Genomic DNA, 26,050 nt, shown 5'->3' with positions numbered 1-26,050 from the left:
ACCTGAGACTTTTTGTTCAGGAGTTTGGACTCTCCTGAAAGCAGAGGGAAACCATTGAAAGGAAGGGAAATGATTTAATCAGATTCGCATTATAGAAAGATCACCCTGGCTCCCGCCAACCCATTCTGCAAACTGAAGCCAGATAGTGACAGATTTCCCTTTGTGTTACTTAGACTTGAACCTTTGTTAGTTTCCTTTTATTTAAGATGAAGCATTAATGCTGGGTGATGCAAATCTGTTCTTCTCAAAGCACCTGGAATGTTTTAAACAAAGTCCTATTTAGATTACCTTGATTCCTAATTGCATTCAGTTTTATCTTAACACAGTCTCCTGAAAATTACTTTCTACCTTTAGCAGGGGAAATATAATTGGGAAAGTAAAGAAGAAATATAAACAACTCAAGTTAGAGACTTTCAATTTTTTAAAAATAGATTTTATTTATTTATTTAATTTTGGCTGTGTTGGGTCTTCGGTGCTGCGTGCAGCCTTTCTCTGGTTGCGGCGAGCGGGGGCTAGTCTTCATTGCAATACGAGGGCTTCTCATTGCAATGGCTTCTCTTGTTGCGGAGCACAGGCTCTAGGCGCACAAGCTACAGTAGTTGTGGCACACGGGCTTCGGTAATTGTGGCTCGCTGGCTCTAGAGCGCAGGCTCAGTAGTTGTGGCGCCCAGGCTTGGTTGCTCCGCGGCATGTGGGATCTTCCTGGACCAGGGCTTGAACCTGTGTCTCCTGCATTAGCAGGTGGATTCTTAACCAGTGTGCCACCAGGGAAGCGGCAAGACATGCAATTGATTGCAATATCTTTGACACTGTCCTTTGGGGAGAAAGGGGCCACTGAAGTAAACAGTGTCTTATTAAAGGGTTACTACAAAACAAAAGAAAGTTCAAATGGATTCAGCTTATTACCTATCTCTATTCCCACAAACCTGTAATGTGTGTCTGCTTGCAGAGCATCGCAGAGAGGGAATTAACTATTGTGCTGATGTTCTTAAGCATTTTGCAGTTTATGAGAGCTGCATGTCCAAAAGATGTGAACCCATGATCTCATTTCATTCCTCCCAGTAACTCTTAAATAGGGATTGTCATTTCCATTTTCAGATGAGGAAATTGAAGATCAAAGGATTTAAGAAACCTCCCAGCTCCTACAGCTAATGAATTCTGGAGTTTGAATCCAGGTTTTCTTACTTTCTTTTTATATTATAGCTTCTTATTATGGAAAGTTTTAAACATATACAAAAGTACAAAAGATGGTATAATACCTTATACTCATACCCCAGCTTCAACAGATACCAACATATGGTCAGTTTTATTTGATCTATACCCCCCACTCTCTCCCCACCTTAGATTATATTCAAGCAAATCCTAGACATCATATCATTTCATCTATAAATACTTTAATACACATCTAAGAGGTAAGGATCTTCTTCAACCCCTTTTCCCCCTATAATCACACCTAAGAAAATGAACATAGTAATTCCTGAATATTACCTAGTATCCGTTTGGTATTCAGTTTCCTCAGTTATCTCATAAATGTCTTTTTACAGTTGGTTTGTTTGAATTGGGATCCAAACAAGGACCACCTATTACATCTGGGTGATAGTCTCGTAAATCTCTGAATCTATAGCAATTTTGTCTCTTCTCTTCCCACCCCCCGCCCTTGCCTTTTATTTGTTAAAAAATCAGGTCATTTGTCCTGTACAGCTACTCTGGATTTGGCTGGTTATATCCCTTTAATGTGTTCCTCCATTCCATTTATTTTTTTGTCCGTTGTACTTTATGGGTGGTGCTGTGTATCATATGAGCAGGCAGTAAAGGCTGGCTCTCACCTGTGTAATATTAAGGTTCATCATTGGGTTCAGGTGTTTGTTGGCACGATCCCTTCATTGTAAGTTTCTCATTAGCCTTTCACAGAATGGTTTTAGCAGCTGTTAATTATCATTGCCAAGATCTGCTATTTCATTAGGGGTTGCAAAATGAATACAGGTTTTCTGATGCCTGGTCATGTGCTCTGTTAAATCCCACTGTCTCCTGATAAAAGGAAACCTTTGTACAACTGTCATGTATTTTCCCCTCTGGTAGGTGGAGAAAATTCCCTCAATTAATAATTCAGCTTAATATATATTTTTAAAGAAAACAGAGCCTGTATGTTCTGTCCAATACTGGTTACTTACAACATTGCTTTCCTGGATTGGTTTTATGTGCTGCCAAAACCACACTGTGAAGGGCTGCTTGTACCAGTGCTTTTCAAACCGTAGGTTGTTAACCTACAGTAGGTTGGGAATTAGTAGGTAGAGGAATTATTTAGGAGAGGAGTTCCAGCATATTTTTTTTTTAGTGGTAAAAAAAACCTCAATAGAATAGAAAAAAGATTATATCTCATATATTAAGAATAAGCTTTCTTTTGTAAAACTTTTTTTCAGCCCTTTTTATGTATGTGGAAGCCAGTGGTATAAAATGTATTCCATATTGCGGTCATGTTCAAAACCATATTATTCCAGTGTTCAGATGACCACCCTGAGATGTATAGCAAATTTCTCAGCCAAGGATTCAATTATGTTCAAATCTACTACTTATAAAATAGTGCAGTACATTGATCCATTTTAGAATGTCATTTAAAGATTTTTTGGGTGACCGCCAGTTAACCAAAATTACATTACCCCCAATAACCTAATCCTCTACTGTTCCAGTTGGATTGAATACATGGAGAAATGTGAACTCCCCAGAGATTTTCATATAGAGATGCTTTCGATTCTCTGTTACCCTTGAGGTGGGGTAGATGATTTCAGCCAGTGCTGACATCATTGAAAGCATGCTGGAGTCTGATCAGTATGAGTTGGTTGGGAAGAGGATCGAAGTCAGGCCTGGGGTGGTGGAGAAACTGACTCAGCCTCGTGGCTGGCTTCTGGGGCATGGGAGTGGGGTGAGGGCAGCCATTCCTCCCAGGCTCACAGTGGTAACAAAAGTAGTCCTAATATTGTTCCTGCCCTGATTAAGATTGGCTAGGACATGAGTGGGTGGGGTATTTGGTGACACCAGCCACGGAGGCTTAGGAAATGCAGATGTTGCACTATGGCCTGCAGTTAACATTTTAAAGCCATGGAGACTGGAATCAGAGAGTGTCTTGCTCAGAATCAACCAGTAAATGCGGGAGCAAAGTTTCAAGGCTTTACCAAATTCTGCATATTGTAATATTCTGAATAAATGTATGGCGTTGAGTAAGTTCTTTAATAATAGTACCTACTGCATACAGTTGTTCTAAGGATTGACTATGTAGTTAAAGCACTTAACATAGTGCCTGTTCGTGGGAACCCTTCAGTAAATATTAGCTGCTATTATTATTTTTCTTCTTTCTTTTTTGATCATGAACTTAATTTATGTATATTTTTAACCTCTCATTAAGTGATTAAAACAGTATTAGAAGGTTTTTTAAATATGAGATATAATTGACATGTAACGTATCAATTTTAGGTGTGCAACATAATGATTTGATATATGTATGTATTATGAAACGATTAACCACAAGTTTAGTTAACAAACATCACCGCCCATAGTTACAATTTTTTTTTGTTTTTCTTGTAATGAAAACTTTTAAGATTTACTCTCTTAGCAAATTTCAAATATACAAATACGTTATTTTTACTAGTCACCATGCTATACATTATATCCCCAGGACTTAACTAGTCTTATAACTGGAAGTTTGTACCTTTTGATTACCTTCACCCTATCTACCCCTGCCCTGACCCCTGCCACCTGTCTCTGGCAACTGGCAACCACCAGTCTGTTCTCTGTATCTATGAGTTTGGTTTTCTTTTTGGATTCCACATACAAGTGAGATCATACAGTATTTGTCTTCTGTCTGACTTATTTCACTTAGCATAATGCCCTCAAGATTCATCCATGTTTTTTGTTTTGTTTTTGTTTTTAGTTTTTGCTTTATAACAAAGTGAATCGGCTATACATATACATATATCCCCATATCTCCTCCCTCTTGCATCTCCCTCCCACCCTCCCTATCCCACCCCTCTAGGTGGTCACAAAGCACTGAGCTGATGAGCTGATCTCCCTGTGCTATGCAGCTGCTTCCCACTAGCTATTTTACATTTGGTAGTGTATTTATGTCCATGCCACTCTCTCACTTCTTCCCATCTTACCCTTCCCCCTCCCTGTGTCCTCAAGTCCATTCGCTACATCTGCATCTTTATTCCTGTCCTGCCCCTAGGTTTTTCAGAACCATTTTTTTTTTTTTAGATTCCATATATATGTGTTAGCATACGGTATTTGTTTTTCTCTTTCTGACTTACTTCACTCTGTAATCCATGTTGTTTTAAATGACAGTATTTCCTTTTTATGGCTGATTGATATTTCACTGTGTGTGTGTGTGTATATATATATATATATATATACACACACACCATATTTTCTTTATCCGTTCATCTGTCGATGGACACTTAGGTTGTTTCCGTGTCTTGGCTGTTGTAAACAATACTGCCGTGAACATGGGGATGCAGATCATTTTCCAAAATAGAGATTTCATTTCCTTCGGGCAAATACCCAGAAGTGGAATTGCTGGGTCATATGGTAGTTTTGTTTTTAATTTTTTGAGAAACTTCCGTGCTGCTTTCCATAGTGGCTACACCAATTTACATTCCCACCAACAGTGCCCAAGGGTTCCCATTTTTCCATGTCCTTGTCAGCAGTTGTAATCTGTTGTCTTTTTGAGAAAAGCCGTCTTAACAAGTGTGAGGTGACATCATTGTGGTTTTGATTTGCATTTCCCTGCTGATTAGTGATGTTGAGCAGCTTTTCAGGTACCTATTGGCCATTTGTATGCCTTCTTTGGAAAAATGTCTGTTCAAGTCCTCTGACGTTTCTAGTCAGATTGTTTGTTTTTCTTTGCATTGCATGAGTTCTTTATATATCTTGGAAATTAACCCCTTATCAGGTATGTGATTTGCAAATATTTTCTCCCATTCTGTAGGTTGTCTTTTCATTTTTTTGATGGTTTCCGTTGCTGTATAGAAGCTTTTCCGTTTGATGTAGTCCCACATGTTTATTTTTGCTTTTGTTGCCTTTGCGTTTGGTGTCAGATCCAGTCTTTGCCAAGACTGATGTCAAGGAGGTTACCCCCCCTTGTTTTCTTCTAGGAGTTTTATGCTTTCAGGTCTTATGTTCAAGTCTTTAATCCATTTTGAGTTGATTTTTGTATATGGTGTAAGAAGTGGTCAAGGTTTATTCTTCTGCATGTGGCTGCCCAGTTTTTCCAACACTATTGAAGTCACGATCTTTTTTCTATTGTATATTCTTGACTCCTTTAAATAAAATTAATTGATCATATATGTGTGGGTTTATTTCTGGGCAGTTCAACTCAATTCTCTTCTGTTGATCTATGTGTCTAATATTTCTGAAATATGTTTCACAGTGTTGATTGGTTAAGCTTCCTGCTACCCCCTGCTCAGTTTCATTTTTCAGTGGCTGCCTTTGCTTCCATATGGACTGGTGGCACATGCCTCTTACTGAAAAAATGATTCCTTTGGTTTGAGACAGCTAATAGCTGCCAATATTAGAGAGATTAGCACCTAGTTGAGTGGCTCTGAAAATGGTAGGATTTGGGGGAGATATATAGGCAGATGATACCTTGTAAACAGAGACAGAGCAAAATTTCTTTTTTGTTTTTAATTTAATTTTTACTTGTATCAGAGTAATTCTATGCTGTAACATTCTCTATTTGGGCATCTCAACTGCCTGGAGAATGACGGTTTCATATACAAATGTCATTTAAAAATATAACTTCTAAGTTTTCATCAATAATTTATTATGAGACTACTTAGTCGCATATGAGGCAGATTGGGGTGATTTTTTTAAAAAGTGATTCTCTGTAGCCAGTGTACTTCTAGGACTAGACTGTGTTTCTGTTTGAACACTTGTACCAAAGCCTAGCATTCTACTGCTTACTAATTGTATTTTGCTTCCTAAGAAAATAAATACTATATATATTATAAGTTAGTTTATCTGAAACATAATACCTGTTTCCTTGTGGTTTTTAAGTTAAAATCTGAGGCATTAGATCTTTTCAGTTTAGGTTCTTTTCTTACGGATAATCTGTTCAAGCTGAAGGCACTATGATTGAAAGTAACTGAAACTTAATTAAAATGATATTTCCAGAGAGGCTCCTAAAAATGGTGTAGCTTTCCTGTGGCTTCAGAGCCATTGGTCTCTTTCAGCCAATATTTCGAAAATGCTAGAACTTGTAGGAATGCAGAGTTTTATAGCGGGAAGAACAAGACCTTGGATTTCAGGCAGATCAGGGTGACCTCGGGCAAGGTCTTGTAGTCTTGGTTTCCTTATCTGTGAAACATCTCATGAGGTCCTTTGAGAGTTAACCATTATAAAATGAGACCACTACAAGGGGCTTATTAAATGTGAGTTATCTTCTTTTCTCCCATTCCCAATTCCACAAGCCTACCTGCTGTGTGCTTCTACTTACCACCAAAAGGAAACTTGAAAAAGAAGAGTTGGTTATCTAATCTGACTTTGCAACATAAATTAAACATATGTAATTATATTGCTTTCTTGTGTGCATAGGGTTTAACATTCAATGGTTCTTGATGATCTCTGCTTGTTGTATGTGGTATGTATGGCCATCTTTTCCAAACCAAAAAGTTGGGACTTGTGTTCTGATGAGTATCGTATACTTAGAGGGTCAAGAGAACAGAATATTTTAAAAATAGTGCAGTCTCACGGAAATCATAGATGTGTTCTTATGTGTCCAAAGGAAGCAGTACAAAGGCGTGGTTGGGAGGCATTGGAGTCCTTTGGACATGAGTTCAAATCTTGGCCCTGTCTACTTTCTTCTACAAGTTACTTAGCCTTTCTTTCTTTTTTTTTTAATGTTTGAAAAATGTTTTATTTTGCTTGATAACTGTAGAAAAACCCTTATTGTGATTAGCATGTGAATAGGAGGATCATCTTTTTTTTAATTTTAACTTTTAATTTTTTTATTGAATGAGTTTCTAAAAATTCTATAGTGCTTTATAATTTTCAAAAGTTTCACAAACATTATTTTATATAATTTCATAATAACCCTTTTCCCCCTACCCCTGTATTGCCTCTCCCCCTTCCCTCTCCCTGCTAGTAACCACTAGTTTGTTCTCTGTATCTGTGAGTCTGCTTCTTTTTTTACTTAACCTTTCTTTCTAAGCCTCAGCATTTCCTCACTTGTAAAATGGATGTAATGAGAGTTCCTCATCTTTTGTGAGGATTGCATGAGATAAAGGGCTCAGCACAAGGTCTGGCAGGTAGTAAGTACTTGACATTATCTGCCAACTGGTAGGATTATTATAAGACCTTTGAAACATGCACACTTATTCAGTAACCTTTTTTGGAAAAGCCTGCAGAAGAACAAAAAGTTCTCATAAATAACTCAGTATTTGGTAACTTACTGTATACTAACTTCTTTATCAGGCCTGTATGGAAAAGGCACAGAAATATTAAAGACCCAGTGCCCTACTTTGCATGCCCCTTGGGAAGACCTCACTTATTTGCCTTTCTCACAATATTTGAATAACACTTAACACCTAGTCGATTGCCTCTAAGATGATCTCTCTAGAGTGTGGCTATTTTTTGGCTCATGTAACTTGTACTTGCCCCAGAAGTAGGACAGAATTCAGCATTAACATAATCCACTGTCTCAGGCTGCTTGCCCTGTGAATCTCTTGGTTGTGTCCTCCCTGGGGTGTTGGCTTCATCCTCAGGCCAGCAGCAAAATATGGGCAGCAGTTCTGGGCCCCAGATCCATGTACGGCACCTACCAAAGCAGTAGAAAGATTCTTACTTCCTCTGTTCTCCTAAGAATGAGAATTTTCTCAGAACCTCCCACCCCCATACTAATCCTACAATGTCATTGGCCTGAATTGGGTCATGTGCCTATTCCTGAACCACTGCCTGTCACCAGGGCAATGCCATGCCTTACTAGCTTCGGCCTGGTTCTTAAACAAGTTATTTACGAGGGGGATGAAATTATCTTTAGGCCGATCAGGAACAGAATTGCGTGTCTGTTAGGAAGGAAGTTCTTCTGTGACTACGAGGAATGGACCCTGTAGATTGGTCAGCTAGGATTTTCGTTGGCTGCTGATAACAAGGCTTTAAATAAGACGAGTTATTTATTTTTCTTTCAAAAAACATTAAGTCCGAAATAGGCAATCTGTTGCTGGCATGGCAGTGCCACAGTGCCACAGTCTAGCCTTTTCTCTCTTTCTGCTTCACCATCCTGATCACACGGCTTGCACTGTCATGGTCACCTTGTGGTCACAAGTGGGCTTCTGGCTCTCTAACCAAACAGCCCTTCCTCGAAGCAGGAAGAAGTAGGAAGGGAGGGCAAAGGACACCCTTTCAAGTACCAGAAGTCCCAGCCAGCACATACAGTTTACATCTCATTATCCATTTATATCTGTGAAGGAGGCTGGTGAATGTAGTTTCTTAGCTGGACACGTTGCTGTTCCCAGCAGCAGAGGAATGCTTTTGCTGTGGGAGAGAGAGAAAATGGCTATAGGTCTTGCAACGTGCAGTGCCCACCACGCAGCCAACTGTGAACTGTGTCCTCCATACCCTCCATTTGGAGGAAACCACAGTTTTGTTTGTGTTTACTGTCTCTCTGTTCATGGTTTTTTAATCCAATAATGAGACATACTTGATATAATGTTTTATAATTCATATTTTCCATTTAACCACATCGTGATATATATATATATATATATATATATATATATATATATATATATAAATCACAGTGTGGCCAATATAATTGATTGCAACTAGCCACATGTTACTGTTTAAATTTTAGTTAATTAAAGTTAAATTAAAAATCCAGTTTCTCAATCCCAGTAGCCACATGTGACTGGTGATGACTGAATTCAGCAGCCCAGGTATAAAACATTTCCATCATGGCAGGAAGTTCTGTTGGATGGCACTGCTCTAGAGCACAAGCGCACTGCAGCTCTCTTCCATTTGGTTTTAGGGAGTTTTAGTGGTCCGAGTCACTAACTTAGAACCAGGCTGCCTGGGTTTGAATTCTCAGTCTGCCATTTACTAGTTGTAAGATCTCGAGCAAGTTACTTAACTTCCCTGTGCCTCAGTTTCCTTATTTGGAAAGTGATGGTCACAGTAGTACTTAGACTGTTATTGCATAGTGAAGGACTTAATGTACGTAGAGTACTTAGAACATACTTTAGTATGTGGCTGGCACATACTAAACACATTATAAGTTATTTGCCATGATGATGATGATGATGAGAATCAACAAGAGTCAGTTGGCTTTGCCCCCAAGCCTGTTTATCCCAGTTTTACTTGTTATTGTAATTACAAAATAATTGTGAGGTAAACTAATGGGAAAAAAAATGAGGACATAAAAGAAAAAAAAAAGACATTGCTTCTGTGAAAAATAAGTTGAATGTTTAAAAGACCTGGTAAAAGTCAATGAATATTTAAAAAGTTCTTATCAATTTAGAGATGGAAGAGACCTCTGAAAAGACTGAGAGAGCGGCTCCCCTGGTGGCGCAGAGGTTGAGAGTCCGCCTGCCGATGCAGGGGACGCGGGTTCGTGCCCCGGTCCGGGAAGATCCCACGTGCCGCGGAGCGGCTGGGCCCGTGAGCCGTGGCCGCTGAGCCTGCGCGTCCGGAGCCTGTGCTCCGCAACGGGAGAGGCCACAACAAGTGAGAGGCCCGCGTACCGGGAAAAAAAAAAAAAAAGACTGAGAGAAAAAATTCATCAAAATGTAGGATTTTTGCCTTTGGACTACTTCACAAGTGGCTTTCCAGTAAAAACTGGAAATCATTTCCTGGGGGTGGTAATGCAGGAACTTTAATTGCTAGAACTTATTCTCAAAGAAAAAGCCTTGATCCCTTATCAAGTATCTGGCAAATGAACGTACAGTTTCAGTGATTCCTCTGTTCGGCTGTTTTTGTTTTTAATGGATTCTACCATTATTAATCCTGATCCCATCAGGGAGAGGGCTTCTGTTTTATTTCTTTATAAATTGTTATGTAGGGATTACTGTGCATCAGTTGAAATGAATGATATCACCAAACCCTGTTGGTGGACATTTATATTATTTCTCAGTTCTTTGTGTTAGAGATGGTGCGCCGTTGAGCTTCTTTACAGCAAAACCTTCTCCAATCAGTATGTTTTAATCTACGGACTTGAGAGCAATGCTAGCCCCTTTTTACTGAGAGGCCTGGATTTTGGTCTAGGAATCATTATAATCCCATAAAAGAGGGCATGTGGACATTCCAGTCCTAATTTTGCTTTTGGATTTAGCTCCATTTCTTTTTGTGGGCCACTCGCAGATTTTAGATAATGTTTAGTGTTTAATACACCAAAAAGTTTGGAGTGTCCTAGAAAAATCAGCGTAATGCAGTTTGTCCTGATGAGATTTCTTTTTCCAATTCACATAGCACTTTCTTTGAACTTTCTTTTTATAACATTTATCACAAATAGTCCGCCTTTGTAATTACTTTTGCATTCATTTTGTATCTGCTACTAAACCCTTAGTTTGTTGAGGACAGCAGTCCTTCATTGGACCTTTACATGTCCTAACATACGGGCGCTCAATTTATGTTCATGGAATGAGTGAATGAGTCTGTCACTTTCTATTATTACCTAGCCGTCTTTCATAATATTTCCTTTGAATTCATTGTTAGTAGATAGTGTTCTATCCTCTTCGATAGCTTAGATTCCATGTGAGAGCAAAAAAATGGTAAATGTTTATAAGGTGACTTCCAAACATAAAGCTAGAGAGAATCGTGTAAAGAAACACCCATCACATGTCATCTAGCTTCAACAATTAACATTTTAGAGCTAATTTTTGATTTGGGTAGAGAGAACATGAAGACTTTGTGGTGCCCATTTTGATTTTGTGGGGAAGGAAGCAGGGCATGTATGACGGGCAGCGTGGAGAAGGAGAAGGCTGGTGACCCAGAGACAAACCTGCCTGCCTCCCTCACAGGGTTGTGAGGGTTTCATGAGCGGACACATGAACAGTGTCGAGAACAATGCCCAGCACATGGTGAGTGCAGCTCACGTGCTGCCCCTGCCACCGCTGTTACTGCCCTTGCCATTACCGTCACTGCTGCATAGCTTGAGGGGGCTGAGTTTGGTGGCTGTGGCACTTAGTAACCTTGGACGTCAGACTTTCTGAACTGCATTTTCTTCATCTGAAAAATAGGAACACTGATAGCATCCTATCTACCACACAAGGCAGTGGAGTCATGCATGTAAATGTGTTCTGGATTAATGAACATTAATCACAATTTTCTGGAGTGGTGTTCCGATCTGGAGGAACTGTGCTCTTTGGAGCTTTTTGGGAGTCAAGCCTGTCCCTTGTATGGACACTTGTTTGGAGACTTCCTGATATTAGTGGGCCCCAGAGTCATTTTGTCAGCCTAGCAAATAAACATTATAGCACAAGCTTCATTTCCATTTGCAAAATGTTTGTTTCTAAAGGATGAAAACAATTTCGGTTTATATAGCTTGTCCATATTTGCACTGGAAATGAAATACTTATCAACCAAGTTGATAAAGGGATAAAAATAGTTTTTCTAAGGAACGGTTTGCTGGGGATTAATGTTGGAAAAATTTTGTAGCAGAATCTGTTTCACCATCTTTGAAATATAAACAGTATCTTCATTTGTCTATATTTTTGTTATAAAACTTTGCTCAACTCTTAATTAAAAATAGCTTTCCCAAAGCCAGAATTCCTCTAAAAAAATCTGTTTTCTCTTCTTTTAAATGAAGACTACGTTTTAAATACTCTGCTCTCTCCTCAGTACTGCAAAGAATTCTAATTATGCAGAACATTCATCCAAACCACAAACACACACACACACACACACACACACACACACATATCTGTCTGAGATAAGAATTAGTAGATGCTGTGGGAAGAGAAATGGAATATCCCTGATGGTTATAATTTCTGCAGTGTTTGGACAGGACAATTAACTGTCATGTCTCCTGGGTATGAGAGTTACATAAGTCCAGGTCAGAAAGTCAGTGCCCTAAACTTAAATTCTCAGGAAGACATTCCCTTTTCAAACTACCACTTGCCATTAGGTTTAACTTTTTAAAAGTTTGATTTTTGTTCTTTCAGTAAGTAAAAATTTGGCCTTCTTACCATTTGTAGTTTATAGTGTCTTGAACTTTTATAAACATCTTCATTCAAAGAAAGTAACCCCCCATTCTGTATCTCCAAATAACAGAAACAAATAAATATAAAATGCAGGGGCTTCCCTGGTGGCACAGTGGTTGAGAGTCCGCCTGCCAGTGCAGGGGACACCGGTTTGTGCCCTGGTCTGGGAGGATGCCACATGCCATGGAGCAGCTGGGCCTGTGAGCCATGGCCGCTGGGCCTGCGTGTCCGGAGCCTGTGCTCCACGACGGGAGAGGCCACAGCAGTGAGAGGCCCGCGTACCGCAAAAAAAAAAAAAAAAGAAAGAAACAAAATGCAGTTTTAGCTCAAAAAGAGCAAGATTTTTTTTTTTTTTTTTTTAAGAGCAAGATCTTAATTCCACTATTTGGCCCCAATGACATATGATCTCTTCGCTTTATTTCCCGTAGACTGTTCTATTTAAATGTTTTATTACACAGGCTCTTTACTCGATTCTTTTTTCCTGGAATTCCAGTATATTTTGGTGATACTTCTTTTCAAAAGATCCTGCACAAATCACTTCTAGCAGTCATCTAGCCAGTGTTGTATTAGAAGATATGTCACTTCTAATTTAAATTTTAATTTAAATCTAATTGAAACTTCTAGATTGAGAGGGTTGACAGTAAAAACTTAGGATTTTTATAATTGTGGGAATCCTGTACTTCACTGTGATACATGTTTATGTTTCTTTGATTGAAAAGGATGTTAGAAAGGGGTCTAAATGTACTGCTTGGTCCTCCTTGTTAATCATTGAAAAATGAAGTCGGGAACTAGTTTTAACTTCTGAAGGAACTGGGAGATTTTATCCAGTATCTGAAATGTACCTTAGTTCTTTATGTACTGAAACTTTAGGATTGAATTTTTTTCTTTCATTTTTGACATATATTGAGCACCTACTGTGTGCTTAGCATTGTGTTGGGTGTCTTACACATATTAGCTCTTTTAATCTTACAGCAGCACTGGTAGGTAGATAGAACTCAAATACCCAGTTGCTTAGGCTACAAACCTTCTTCCTCGATCTCTTCCACTGTCCTGGCCACACCAGGTCCATTTGGTTACACTGCCGTAACAGCAAATCGCACACTGCTCTGGCTGCCAACTGTCAACTGTGACAGCAGCGGCGGCCTGCTTGCTGGTGTCTCTGATTCCCTTCTTGTCCCCCTACAAGAGTTGTGGTTGGACACCTAAAACTAATACAGTGTTATATGTCAGTTACATCTCAATAAAACTGGAGGGTGAGGAGCAAGTACAGAGAGAAAGGAGGGTGGAAGTTCAATGCTCGTAATCAAAGACCTTCCGTAGAACTCTGTAGTTGTGATGTCTGATATGGTAGCTATTAGCCATACGTGGCTATTCATCTGAAATGTGGCTGGTCCGACCTGAGATGTATTGTACGTAATGGACTTCAAAGACTTAGTACAAAGATCAAGAATATGTCATTAATGCTTTTTATGTTGATTACATGTTGAAATGATGATACTTTAAGAAATGCTGGGTTAAATAAAACAGATTATTAAAGTTATTGAAAAAGTTTCATGTATGTATACATATTATGTAGGTATGTGCACAGTAACTACATAGTAGCCAGGGTGATTTTTTTTTCAGCTTTTTGTGATAATTGTATATTCGTACGCTGTTGTAAGAAATAATACAGAGAGATCCCATGTTCCCTTTACCCAGTTTCCCTTATAATAGATCTCAGCTCAAATGTCACCTCCTCAAGGCAGTCTTCCCTGATCCCTCAAATCTAGCCTGCTGTATCCACTTTCATTCACCTGTTCTATTACTCTGTTTAATTTTTTTCATAGAATTTGCTTCTGTTTGAAATTTTTTTTTAAATTTAATTGCCTTTGGTCCAGTAGAAGGTGAGCTAAAGAGAGTGGGAACCTTGTCTGTTCTATTCATTGCTTTATCTCCTGTGCCTAGAATAGGACACAAACGTAGTAGGCACTTGATAAATGCTTCCTGGATGAGGAAGCAGAGTTTCAAAGTAATTGAAAGTAGGTTGTCTGTCACACAGTAGTAAGTAGTAGAACTGTGACTTGAAGCCACGGGAACAAAGGATCTAAAATAGAGTTGAGTTTGTCCTGTTCAGAGAACAGATAGGACCATGATGCTGGAGGATAGGCAATGAGAGGGAGAGTGGTACGGCTTCAGTAGTCAGGGCTCGGGTCACCTCAGGCTTTGCAGACCAAGATGAGTGTGGATCTCATTCTAAATACAGTGGGAGGTACTGGAAGGTTCTAAGCAAGGGATCCATATGAACAACATGGTCCAGCTTAGCTCACTGGAATTCTGCTCTGGTGCTGGGACCAAAGTCCCGGTCTGCAGTGATGCTTTTTTTCTCCCTTGCTTTGCCACCATGTGTGTGGTCTCTTGGAGACAACAGCAGGAAGAGGACTCTGGTCCTCTCACCTTCAGAGCATCACCCATTAATCACATTGGTCCTCCCAATAGAGAATTCAGGCAGAATGATGGGTTTGCTGGGAGGAAAAAGAAGACACAGCTCATGCTAGGCTTTGGATACGTTCTGGGGGGGTACCAAGCGACACCCAATCAGTACTTCCGTGTGCCCTGGCCTCCGAATGCGCAGACATGCAGCTTGGAAGTTTGGGGACCACCCTCTGCTTTATGTGAGCATGAAAGATACTGTCAAGTGAAGTGTTCTGTATGGGGCAAAGCCTTTGGATCATGTTTATATCTGAGGCTGCATTAAAAACAAGGGCAGGTTCTTCAGAGAGCAGATGCAGCAGCCTGGGTGGAAGAAAGATTTCGTTGTGCATCCACTGCAAGGGGCTGTGAGAAGCCTAAGAAAATATGTAGCAGAGAAAGGTGTAGCCCTTGTTCTCAAGGAGTTTAAAGTCAGTTTAGATTTACAAATTGAAAGGTAGTTGACACTTCAAGGCAGTCTTATGCTAAGTCTCTGGGAGAAGGACCCCAGAGGAGGACAGCCAAGTGATGGCTGAGCCTGGCAAAGCTCACAAAGGAGCTGGTGCCTGGCCTTAAATGTACACTATTTACTGTATGTTTGCAGATATTTACCTTTCAAGTTTTATTCTCCATGTCTATTCATAGCTGTTCAGAGCTAACTGCATAAAGGACCAGAGTCCTGAAGGATGAGTAAGAACTAGGAGAGAGGAAGAAGAAAAGGCATTCAGGTGGGATGGGGAGAGAATAAGGTCAAGAGATGTCAGAAGAAAATGCACTGAGTGTCAGAGGCTAAGTAGTACCTATCTGGCTGGAGCCGATACAGGAATGGGGAGAGAGAGAAAGGATCTGATTGGAAGGAAATAGTGTGCAAATCACTCCTGGTCAAGAATTCACAACCTTTCTGCTTGTACAGATAACCAGGATGGAGCAATCAGCAGGTGTGTGGGTGGGTGACTGTTCACTGTAGTAATAGCTGTAACTTCAGTAGTGCCTGCTCTGTTCCAGACTCTGGTCTAAGCAGCTTCCATTTAACTTATTTAATCCTTTTTAACACCTCTGTGGGTAGGTACTATTATTATCGTCATGTTACAGATGGGGAAACTGAGGCACGATAGGGAAAGCTCTAGAATCTGTGCTCCTTGCCTCTATTATGACCTCTCACTTAAAGGGGGCTAGACGGATTTTCCCCCAGCTTTTATTGTGAAAAATTTCAAACATACAGAAAATAATTTGAGTACAATGAACATCTCTATCAAATAACTAGATCAAGCAGCGTTAACATTTTGCTGCATATGCTTTATCTGCACATGTGTGTGTTTTTCAGTTTTTGCTGAACTATTTGAAAATGTGGTACAGACGTGATAATTCACCCCTGAATACAAAGCAGAGCATCATCTTCCTTCCACGTGGTATTTACATCCTTCCTTCCTTGTGCATTCTTGGAAAATACATTGCCTCCATGTAAAATTACTTTGTTCCATGTGAAATGCAGTTGAGTTCTAGGCTCATATAACTATGAACAGTTTTTCCACTTAACATGAATATCTTGGTATTTGAAAGGTAGGCAGGGTTGTGGCAATTTGTGTTCCTGTAAGACTGCCTGCCAATTTGCTGGACTTTTAACATCCTGGTCCTCACCTATTAAAATACCCATTTGAGTGAGGAAGCAATCAATTTTTGTGACAACCAAACATGCCCTCCCCTCCTCCCTCATTTCCAGAAGGCCCTGCAGTGATTGTGCCTGTTGAGAGTCATTGACCTAACTAATCCCCTCAGGAAAGAGCTGTAGGTCAAATGAAAAGAAAATGTGCACTTGCAGAGCCCGTACTGTAATAATTCAGTGTGGACGGGATGGAGGTGGTAGAACGTATCTGTAGTGCTCTTTTTGTTATACAAGCACGTGTGTTCTAGATTTGTGTACATATATTCATTTATTCAGTTCTACCCCCACTGCCCCACCACCACTTTCTTCCAGAAAGGCTGTATGATAATTCGTGATTTATTTAACTGTTAGGTATGTCTTCTCATGTATTGATCTGAATCAGCTAGGAAGTATTTGTAAGTCTTGTGCTTTTCCATAGAAAGGGACTTGAAGCAGACCCAGGGCCCTCTCAGTTTGCCTTATTTCTCCCTGTTTTGCTGGTGCTGGAGGATATATCCCAACACTGCTGCTCCCTGTACTCCATTGATCTCTTTTCACTGTTGCCTGTCAAACTCCATTTGTGAAACTTGTCTCAAATGCCATGTTGTTTGTGGATCTTCCTTGGAGCCCTGCATTAAGATATAGCCTAAACCCCCATAACACATTCTTTCTCATGACACTAGCCACAGACTGCCTCGAGTTATGTTTGGTTTTGTGTTTCCCTTATCTCCCACATATATTTCAGTCATAATTACCTGGGCAACCCCTATGTGATAGGCCTTGTTCAAGATTCTGGAAATAGAGATGAATCTTTCCTAGGCCGTCCCATTTTCTTCTTATTTTGCTTTCCTGATAATTGGAGTGACCTCTTGTTTCTTTGTATCCCCTGTGGTACCTGGTACAGTGCCTTGCATACGGTGCTTCGTATATATTTCTGAGTTGGGTCTGGGATCCAGGGAAGCAAGCACTTCCAAATGAGATCTGAGCACTGCCACCATGCAACCCTGGGTAAATCACTTAACTTCTGTAACCTCCAGCTTCCTTATCTAGAAAACATTGATAATAATACCCGTCTTACAGGACTGTTGTAAGTTTAAAGATGAATTTTATGAAGTGCCAGGCACCCTTTTCAGCACAGAGAAAGTGCTCATTCAGTGGTAGTTACTATAAGGGAAGCTCAGTCCTTCCTTTAGGTCATTTGAGTGAGTGGTAGGAGTACTTAGGATCTTGGTTGTCTGAAGGAAAACACTTACTTTGTCTTGGGGCCTCTCCAAGAAGAAGCAGGGCCTGGGGAAGGTCTGGCCCATCACTGATGAACTGTTCCTTTTTCAGAGTCAATGATCTGAGTCTCTGTTTTCGAACTGCTTATATAATATATACCACCTGTTATTTGTGTATTTTTAGCAGTGGGAGCCGGGTAATCCTAATCCTGTCTGTAAAAGAGCAAACTGTTTAACAGAAGCAGAGTTTTTTTCTTAACACTGACTCACACTGACTCATTCTTCTCGTTCTCCTTCCCACCTCTCATAACAGCCTTGCAAGGGAGAGAATTTTTAGGGGATTTAGTCGGCTTACTTTTTTTTTTTCTTTACTTCCCAAAGTGGAAAGCTTAAAGCTGTTCCATCCTTAATACCATCTCAGGAAAGGCTAAAGTCACTGCTGCCCTGGAGTGGCCAGAATGACCAGTGCCGTGTAGCCAAACATCTCGGGTAAAACCTTGTCTAGACAAACCAGTTCTGTTGGCTGAGAGGTTGGAGAAGTGCCTGAAATGTACACATTAATCTACTAAACACATGTTGTCAACTTAACTGCAATTCTGTTGAACGTGGAAAATGTCTTCTTCTGAGGTAGGAAACCTGAGCAGAATTAGAGCCGGAGCTATGATGCCTTAGCAGTCCGATTTGAGATGACGGACACAGAATTCAGGCAGCATGTTAGAGTCAGTAAAATGGGGAAGGAAGTTTCTACATCAGAATGACTAATACCTTATCCCTTCATTTGACATTTATTACATGAATATTAACTGATCATTTGTGAGTGCCAGGTGCTAGGGCTACAACAGTGAATAATAAAAACACAGTGCCTGCTGTCATGGATCTTTCTTTCTTTTTTTTAATAATATGTATTTAATTAATTAATTTATTTATTTATTTATTTATTTGGTTGTGCTGGGTCTTAATTTTGGCAGGCGGGCTCCTCAGTTGCAGCTCGCTGGCTCCTTAGTTGCGGCACGTGTGGGGGATCTAGTTCCCTGACCAGGGATCGCGCCCGGGCCCCCTGCCTTGGGAGTGCAGAGTCCCAACCACTGCGCCACCAAGGAAATCCCCATGGACCTTTCTTTCTGATGTGTGTTTGTAATAAATGCTGTGGTGGTGGAGGTAGAGGATGCTAAGGGAGCAGAGAAGTACCTTGGCCTGCACATGTGAGCACGTAATAGTACCTGAAGATGAAAGGAGCAGGGAAGACTTCTTGGAGGAAAAGGCACCCAAGCTGAGACTGGCTGGATGAGGAGGACTTAACTGGAAGAAAGGCGACAGGACGGGCAGGATGCTGCAGAGATTCCAGACAGACAGAGCCACGACTGTGAAGCCCTTGAGGTGGGAAAGAGTTTGCTCATGGAGGAACTAAAGTAAGTTCCAGTGTGACCAAAGGACAGTTGAGCGAGGGGGAGGTTTGGCACGAGCTAAATTTGGATAAACCGGCAGAGCCAGATCATGCAGAGCATTGTGGATCAATTTATTAATTAAAAACAATTTTTATTAACTGGGACAAAATTTACATACAGTGAAATGTACATGACAGGTACATACACCGTTGTAGCCAACACCCCATTCTGAGTAAGGACTTTTGATACTAAGAGCAATGGGAGGGATGGGTGTTGGGCAGGGCCCAGACTTGATGCTAGCTGCTTGCTAGCTTAGAACACCCTGAGGGTGGGGAGGGGCACCAGCAGGACAGGACTGGAATAGGTGGTGGTTTGCAGGTGGGCAGGGAGCCCAGCTTGGGAATGGTCCAGGATCTCCGTTTTCCTAACATGATTTTAGCAGAGGACAAACCCCTACATGCTTTGTAGGATCTGAAGTGTCTACACAGAGTGCAGAAGACTGGTGTTTCAAGGTCTTCCTGGAAAGACTCTCAGGCCACCTACATTTTGAAGAAAGCCTCCTGAAAGCATGTCTGGCTACGGAGGCATTGTTTCTCCCAACCTCACTGACGAAACACAGGAAAATATTCACCTTATTGATTTTTGTTGTTGTTGTTGTTACCTATAGTACACGTGACATTTTCCTTTTCCTTTCCTAAGAGTAGGGTATTAAAAATATTGTTACGGTTTTAGGGATTTACTGAAGCTTATATCATTTAAGTGTTCTATTTCAATATCTGGGTTTTTGACATGGTGCCAGAAACCATTGAATGTGTTACTATCCTCTGGCTGGGATTTCCAGTACTATGTGAAATAGACATGGCAAGAGTGGGGCACCCTCGTTTTGTTCCTGATCTTAGAGGAAAAGCTTTCAAGTTTTCACTGTTGAGTATGATGTTAGCTGTGGGCTTGTCATATACAGCTTTATTATGTTGAGGTACATTTCTTCTGTATCTAATTTGTTGAGAGTTTTTATCAAGAAAGGATGTTGATTTTTGTCAAATGCTTTTTCTGCATCTATTAAGATGATCATGTGATTTTTATCCTTCATTTCTGTTAATGTGTATTGCATTTATTGATTTGCATATTGTGAACCATTCTTGCATCCCAGGGATAAATTCAACTTGATCACAGTATATGCTCTTTTAATGTGCTTTTGAATTCAGTTTGCTAGTGTTTTGTTGAAGATTTTTGCATCTGTATACAGCAGGAATATTGGCATGTAATTTTTCTTTTCTTGTAGTGTTCTTGTCTGGCTTTGGTATGACAGTAATGCTGGCCTGGTAAATGATTTGGAAATTTTCCTTTCTCTTTAGTTTGTTTTTTTTTTAAAAAAACAGTTTGAGAAAGACGGGTGTTAATTCTTCTTTAAATGTTTGTGGTGGAGTTCACCAGTAAAGCCATTAAGTCCTGGGCTTTTCTTTGTTGGGAGGTTTTTGATTACTGATTTAATGTCCTTACTCAGTATTGGTCTCTTCAGATTTTCTATTTTTTCATGATTCAGTTGTGGTAAATTGGATGTTTCTAGGAATCTATCCATTTCTTCTAGGTTATCCAGATTGTTGGCGTACTGTTCAGAGTAGTCTTTTGTATTTCTATGATATCAGTCGTAATGACTCCTCTTTCATTTCTGATTTTATTTATTTGAATCTTTTCCCTTTTTTCTTGATTAGTCTAGCTAAAGGTTTGTTAATTTTGTTTTTCTGGTCTCTATTTCATTTATTTATGCTCTGATCTTTGTTATTTCCCTCCTTCTGCTAACTTTGGGTTTAGTTGTTTGTTTGTTTTCTGGTTCCTTGAGGTGTAAAAATAGGTTATTTGAGATTTTTCCTTTTTAAATTTTTATTTATTTATTTATTTGCGGTACGCAGACCTCTCACTGTTGTGGCCTCTCCCGTTGCGGAGCACAGGCTCCGGACGCGCAGGCTCAGCGGCCACGACTCACGGGCCCAGCCGCTCCGCGGCATGTGGGATCCTCCCGGACCGGGGCACGAACCCGCGTCCCCTGCATCTGCAGGCGGACTCTCAACCACTGCGCCACCAGGGAAGCCCTCTTTTTTCTTAATGTAGGCATTTATCACTTTGACTACATCATCCTACTCTTTCCTGACCTGTAAGGTTTCTTCTGAGAAATCCACTGGTAGCCTTATGGGGATTCCCTTGTATGTGAAGAATTTTTTTTCTCTTGCTGCTTTTAAAGTTCTTTGTCTCTGATTTTACAGTTTTATTATAATGTAGCTTCAAGAAGATCTTTTTGTGTTAAATCTTTTGGGGTGCCTATGAGCTTCATAAACTTGGATGTCCAAAATCTCTCCCCAGATTTGAGAAGTTCTCAGCCATTATTTCTTCAACTAAGCTTTCTGCTACTTTCTCCTTCTCATCTCCTTCTGGGACTTCAGTAGTATGTAGATTTTTTTCTTGATGGTATCCCATAATTCACATAGGTTTTCTTCACTCTTTCTCATTCTTTTTATCTTTCGTTTTCCTCTGAATGGATAGTTGCAAGTGATCTGTCTTTTAATAGATTGTTCTTTTGCTGTATCAAGTCTGCTGTAGATGCTTTCTGTATAACTGCATTTTGCATTTCACTCATTGTATTCTTCAGCTCCAGAATTTTTGTTGGGTTCTTTTCATGATTTCTCTCTCTTTATTGAACTTCTCATTTTGTTCATGTATTGTTTTCCTAATTTCATTGAATTGTCTTCCTGTGTTTTATTTTCCTTTTTCCCCCTCTTTTATTAAATTGTGGTAAAATACACATAACATGAAATGTACCATTTTAACCATTTTCAGGTGTACAGTTCAATGATATTAAGTACATCCATATTGTTGTGCAGCCATCACCACCCTGCATCTCCAGAACTCTTTTCTCATCTGGCGAACTGAAACTCTATACCTATTAAACGGTAACTCCTCATTTCTCACTTCCTCTAACCTGTGGCAACCACCTTTCTACTTTCTGTCTCTATGAGTTTGACTAAGAACCACATATTAGCAGAATCAAACAATATTTGTCTTTTTTGACTGGCTTTTTTTACCCACCATAATGTTCTCAAGGTACATCTGTATTGTAGGACATGTCAGAATTTCCTCCCTTTTTAAGGCTGAGTAGTATTTCTTTTTTTTTTTTCCTCTCTCTTTTTTTAAAAAAAAACTAATTAATTTATTTTTGGCTGCATTGGGTCTTCATTGCTGTGCATGGGCTTTCTCTAGTTGTGGCGAGCGGGGGCTACTCTTCGTTGCGGTTCCGGCATGCGGGCTTCTCATTGTGGTGGCTTCTCTTGTTTCTGAGCATGGTCTCTAGGCATGCGGGCTTCAGTAGTTGTGGAGTGAGGGCTCAGTAGCTGTGGCTCACGGGCTCTAGAGCACAGGCTGAGTAGTTGTGGTGCACGGGCTTAGTTGCTCCCCGGCATGTGGGATCTTCCCAGACCAGGGCTCAAACCTGTGTCCCCTGCATTGGCAGGTGGATTCTTAACCACTGTGCCACCAGGGAAGTCCAGTAGTGTTTCTTTGTATTTATCCACCACACTTTGTTTATCTGTTTTTTTGTTGTTGGATGTATGGGCTGCTTCTGTCTCATGGCTTTGTGAATACTGCTGCTATGAACATGGATATCTAAGTATCTCTTTAAGATGTTGTTTTAATTCTTTTGTACATATACCCAGAAGTGAAATTGCTGGATCATAAAGTAACTCTTTAATTTTTTGAGGAAGCTCCATACTGTTTTCCATAGCAGTTACAGCATTTACAATTTCACTAACAGTGTACAAGTGTTCCAATTTCTCTGCATCCTCACCAACGCTTTTTATTTTCTTTCTTTTTTTTTTTGATATTAGCCATCCTGATTGATATGAGGTAGTATCTCACTGTAGTTTTGCTTTGCATTTCTCTGATGATTAATGATTTTGAGCATTTTTTCATATGCTTATTGGCCGTTTGTATGTCATATTTAAAGAAGTGTCTATTGAAGTCCCTTGCCCATTTTTCAGTTAACTTACTTGATTTTCTGTTGTTGTTGAGTTGTAAAAGTTATTTATATATTCTGGATATTAACTGCTTATTAGATACATTATTTGTAAATATATTCTCCCATTCTGTAGGTTGCCTTTATACTCTGTTAATTGTATCCTTTGATGCACAGTTTTTAAGTTCGATGTAGTCACATTCGTCTATTTTTGCTTTTTATTTTTCCTGTTCTTTTAATGCCAGAAATTATTGCCTAGTTCAGTGTCATGAAGATTTCTCCATGTTTTTTTCTAAGAGTTTTATAGTTTTAAGTCTTATGTTTAGAGCTTTAATCCATTTTGAGTTAATTTTTTGTGTATGATGTGAGATAAGGGTCCAACTTCATTGTTTTGGACCTGGATATCCATTTTTCCCAGCATCATTCGCTGAAGAAAATGTCCTTCTCCATTGAGTGGTCCTGGCACCATTGTCTAAGATCATTTGATTATGTATTCAAGGGTTTATTTCTAGGCTGTCTATATTTTTCCATTGGTTTATATGTCTAATTATGCCAGCACCATACCATTTTGATTACTGTACCTTTGTAATGTTTTGAAATCAAGAAGTGTGAGTCCTCCAATTTTGTTCTTCTCTTTCAAAAGTATTTTGGTTATTTGTGGTTCCTTGAGATTCCATGTGAATTTTTGGATGAATTTTTCTACTTCTGCAAAAACTGCCATTGGGATTTTGATAGGAATTGGGTTAAATGATCTTCGAGGTTCCTTGAGATATTAAAATAATTGAAATATAGTAATATGTGTATCACTGAAGTAGAAGTTTAGCTTTGGGACTATTATTTGATGTTTTACCTCCAGAAGAGGAAAATACACAATTATCCTGCACCTACCACATGCCAGACGTTACTGCAGCAATCCTGGGAGAGACACCTTAGTGTTCTTGTTAGGTTGACTTCTCCTGTTCTGCATGGAAAAGTCAGGATTCCAGCAGGGATGTGAGCCCACGTCTGTGTCCTTACAAAGCCTGTGCTTTCCTCACACTATCCAGCTTCCTCTTCCTCCATCTCCCGGCAGCTTCCTAAGAGTAGACAGAGTTTGTACCCATAACTGATGGATGTTTATCTTTTCATTGGCACCACAACATTTGTGGGGGTACCACCTCCTATTGTGTTTAGGGGGTTGTCACAGAATTTTTTAAAAATTAATTAATTCATTTATTTGGCTGTGTTGGGTCTTTGTTGCTGTGTGCGGGCTTTCTCTAGTTGCAGCGAGCAGGGGCTACTCTTTGTTGTGGTGCATGGGCTCTAGGCACATGGGGGTCAGTAGTTGTGTCATGCGGGCTTCAGTAGTTGTGGCTCGCGGGCTCTAGAGTGTAAGCTCAGTAGTTGCGGCGCACAGGCTTAATTGCTCCACGGCATGTGGGATCTTCCCGGACCAGGGCTCGAACCTGTGTCCCCTGCATTGGCAGGCGGATTCTTAACCATTATGCCACCAGGGAAGCCCTGTCACAGAATTTTAAATGAACTGCTGTATAGTTTAATATTTACAGTGTTGAATGGATGAACATACCTAAGGGAATCATGATGTTTGAGTTTAATTTTATTTTTTAATTGACTAAAGTCCCACCTGGTACTTCTTTCTTATTCCTTTGCACGTGATCAGCTTTTTTCTTCCAGTTTTATTGAGGTATAATTGACATATAGCACTGTGTAAGTTTAAGGTGTACAGCATAATCTGACTTACATACATCATAAAATGGTGACCACAGTAAGTTTAGTGAACATTCATCATCTCATGTAGATAGTACATTAACGAAATAGAAAACAATATTTTTTCACTGTCGTGAGAACTCTTAGGATTTACTCTCAACAATTTTCATATATAACATACAGCAGTGTTGATTATAGTTATACATAGTTGTACATTACACCCCTACTACTAATTTATCTAATTTTTTATTGAGGTATAGTTGATTTATGATATTATATTAATTTCAGATGTACAACATAGTGATTCAAAATTTTTATAGATTATACTCCGTTTATAGTTATTATCAAATCTTGACTATATTCCCTGTGCTGTACAACATATCTTTGCAGCTTATTTATTTTATACATAATAGTTTGTACCTCTCAAATCCCTACCCCTATCTTGCCCCTCCCCTCTTCTTTCTCCCCCTGGTAAGCACTAGTTCTCTATGAATCTGTTTCTTTTTTGTTATATTCACTCATTTGTTTTACTTTTTAGATTCCACATATAATTGATAATATATAGTATTTGTCTCTCTCTATCTGACTTATTTCACTAAGCATAATACCCTCCAGGTCTATCTATGCTGTTGCCAATGGCAAAATTTTATTCCTTTTTATGGCTGAGTCGTAGTCCTGTGTGTGTGTGTATCTCACATCTTCTTTATCCGTTCATCTGTTTATGGGCACTTAGGTTGCTTCCATATCTTAGCTATTTTAAATAAAGCTGCTACGAACATTGAGTGCATGTATCTTTTCATTGGTGTTTTCATTTTCTTTGGATATATACCCAGGAGTGGAATTGTTGGATCATACATATGATAGTTCTGTTTTTAGTTGAGGAACCTCCATACTGTTTCCCACAGTGGCTGGACCAATTTACATTCCCACCAACAGTGTACAAGAGTTTCCTTTTCTCCACATCCTTGCCAACATTTGTTATTTGTGGTCTTATGGGTGATAACCATACTGATAGTTGTGAGGTGATATTTCATTGTAGTTTTGATTTGCATTTCTCTAGTGATTAGCCATGTTGAGCATCTATTCATGTGCCTGATGGCCATCTGTGTGTCTTCTTTGGAAAAATGTCTATTCAGGCCTTCTGCCCATTTTTAAATTAGGTTGTTTGGTTTTTTGATATTGAGTTGCATGAGCTGTTTTATATGTCTTGGCTATTAACCCCTTATTGGTCATATCATTTGCAGATATTTTCTCCAGTAGAAAATTCAGTAGGTTGTCTTTTTATTTTGTCAATGGTTTCCTTTGTTGTGCAAGAGCTTTTAAGTTTAATTAGGTCCCATTTGTTTATTTTTGCTTTTGTCTCTTTTGCCTTAGGAGATAGATCTTAAAAACTACTGCTATGACTTAGGTCACAAAAAGTGTTCTGCCTATGTTTTCTTCTAGGAGTTTTTTGGTTTCCGGTC

The 26,050-nt window shown here is 39.6% G+C and overlaps 1 protein-coding gene across 6 annotated transcripts in view; it reads left to right on the top strand.

The window, feature by feature from the left end:
• PKIG (cAMP-dependent protein kinase inhibitor gamma) overlaps positions 1-26,050 on the top strand; it is a 109,893-nt gene that overhangs the window by 11,943 nt on the left and 71,900 nt on the right. The window contains exon 3 of one of the 6 annotated variants that reach the window (XM_067012344.1): positions 1,099-1,175. The exons of the other annotated variants lie outside the window; for them this stretch is intronic. The gene's annotated coding sequence lies outside the window, so the exon portion shown is untranslated. The remainder of the gene's footprint in view (positions 1-1,098; positions 1,176-26,050) is intronic. 6 annotated transcript variants of the gene reach the window in all.

The sequence above is a fragment of the Kogia breviceps genome, chromosome 14, assembly GCF_026419965.1.
Source record: "Kogia breviceps isolate mKogBre1 chromosome 14, mKogBre1 haplotype 1, whole genome shotgun sequence".
In the NCBI taxonomy this organism is placed as follows: Eukaryota; Metazoa; Chordata; class Mammalia; order Artiodactyla; family Physeteridae; genus Kogia; species Kogia breviceps.
This window is presented reverse-complemented; position numbering and strand designations above follow the sequence as displayed.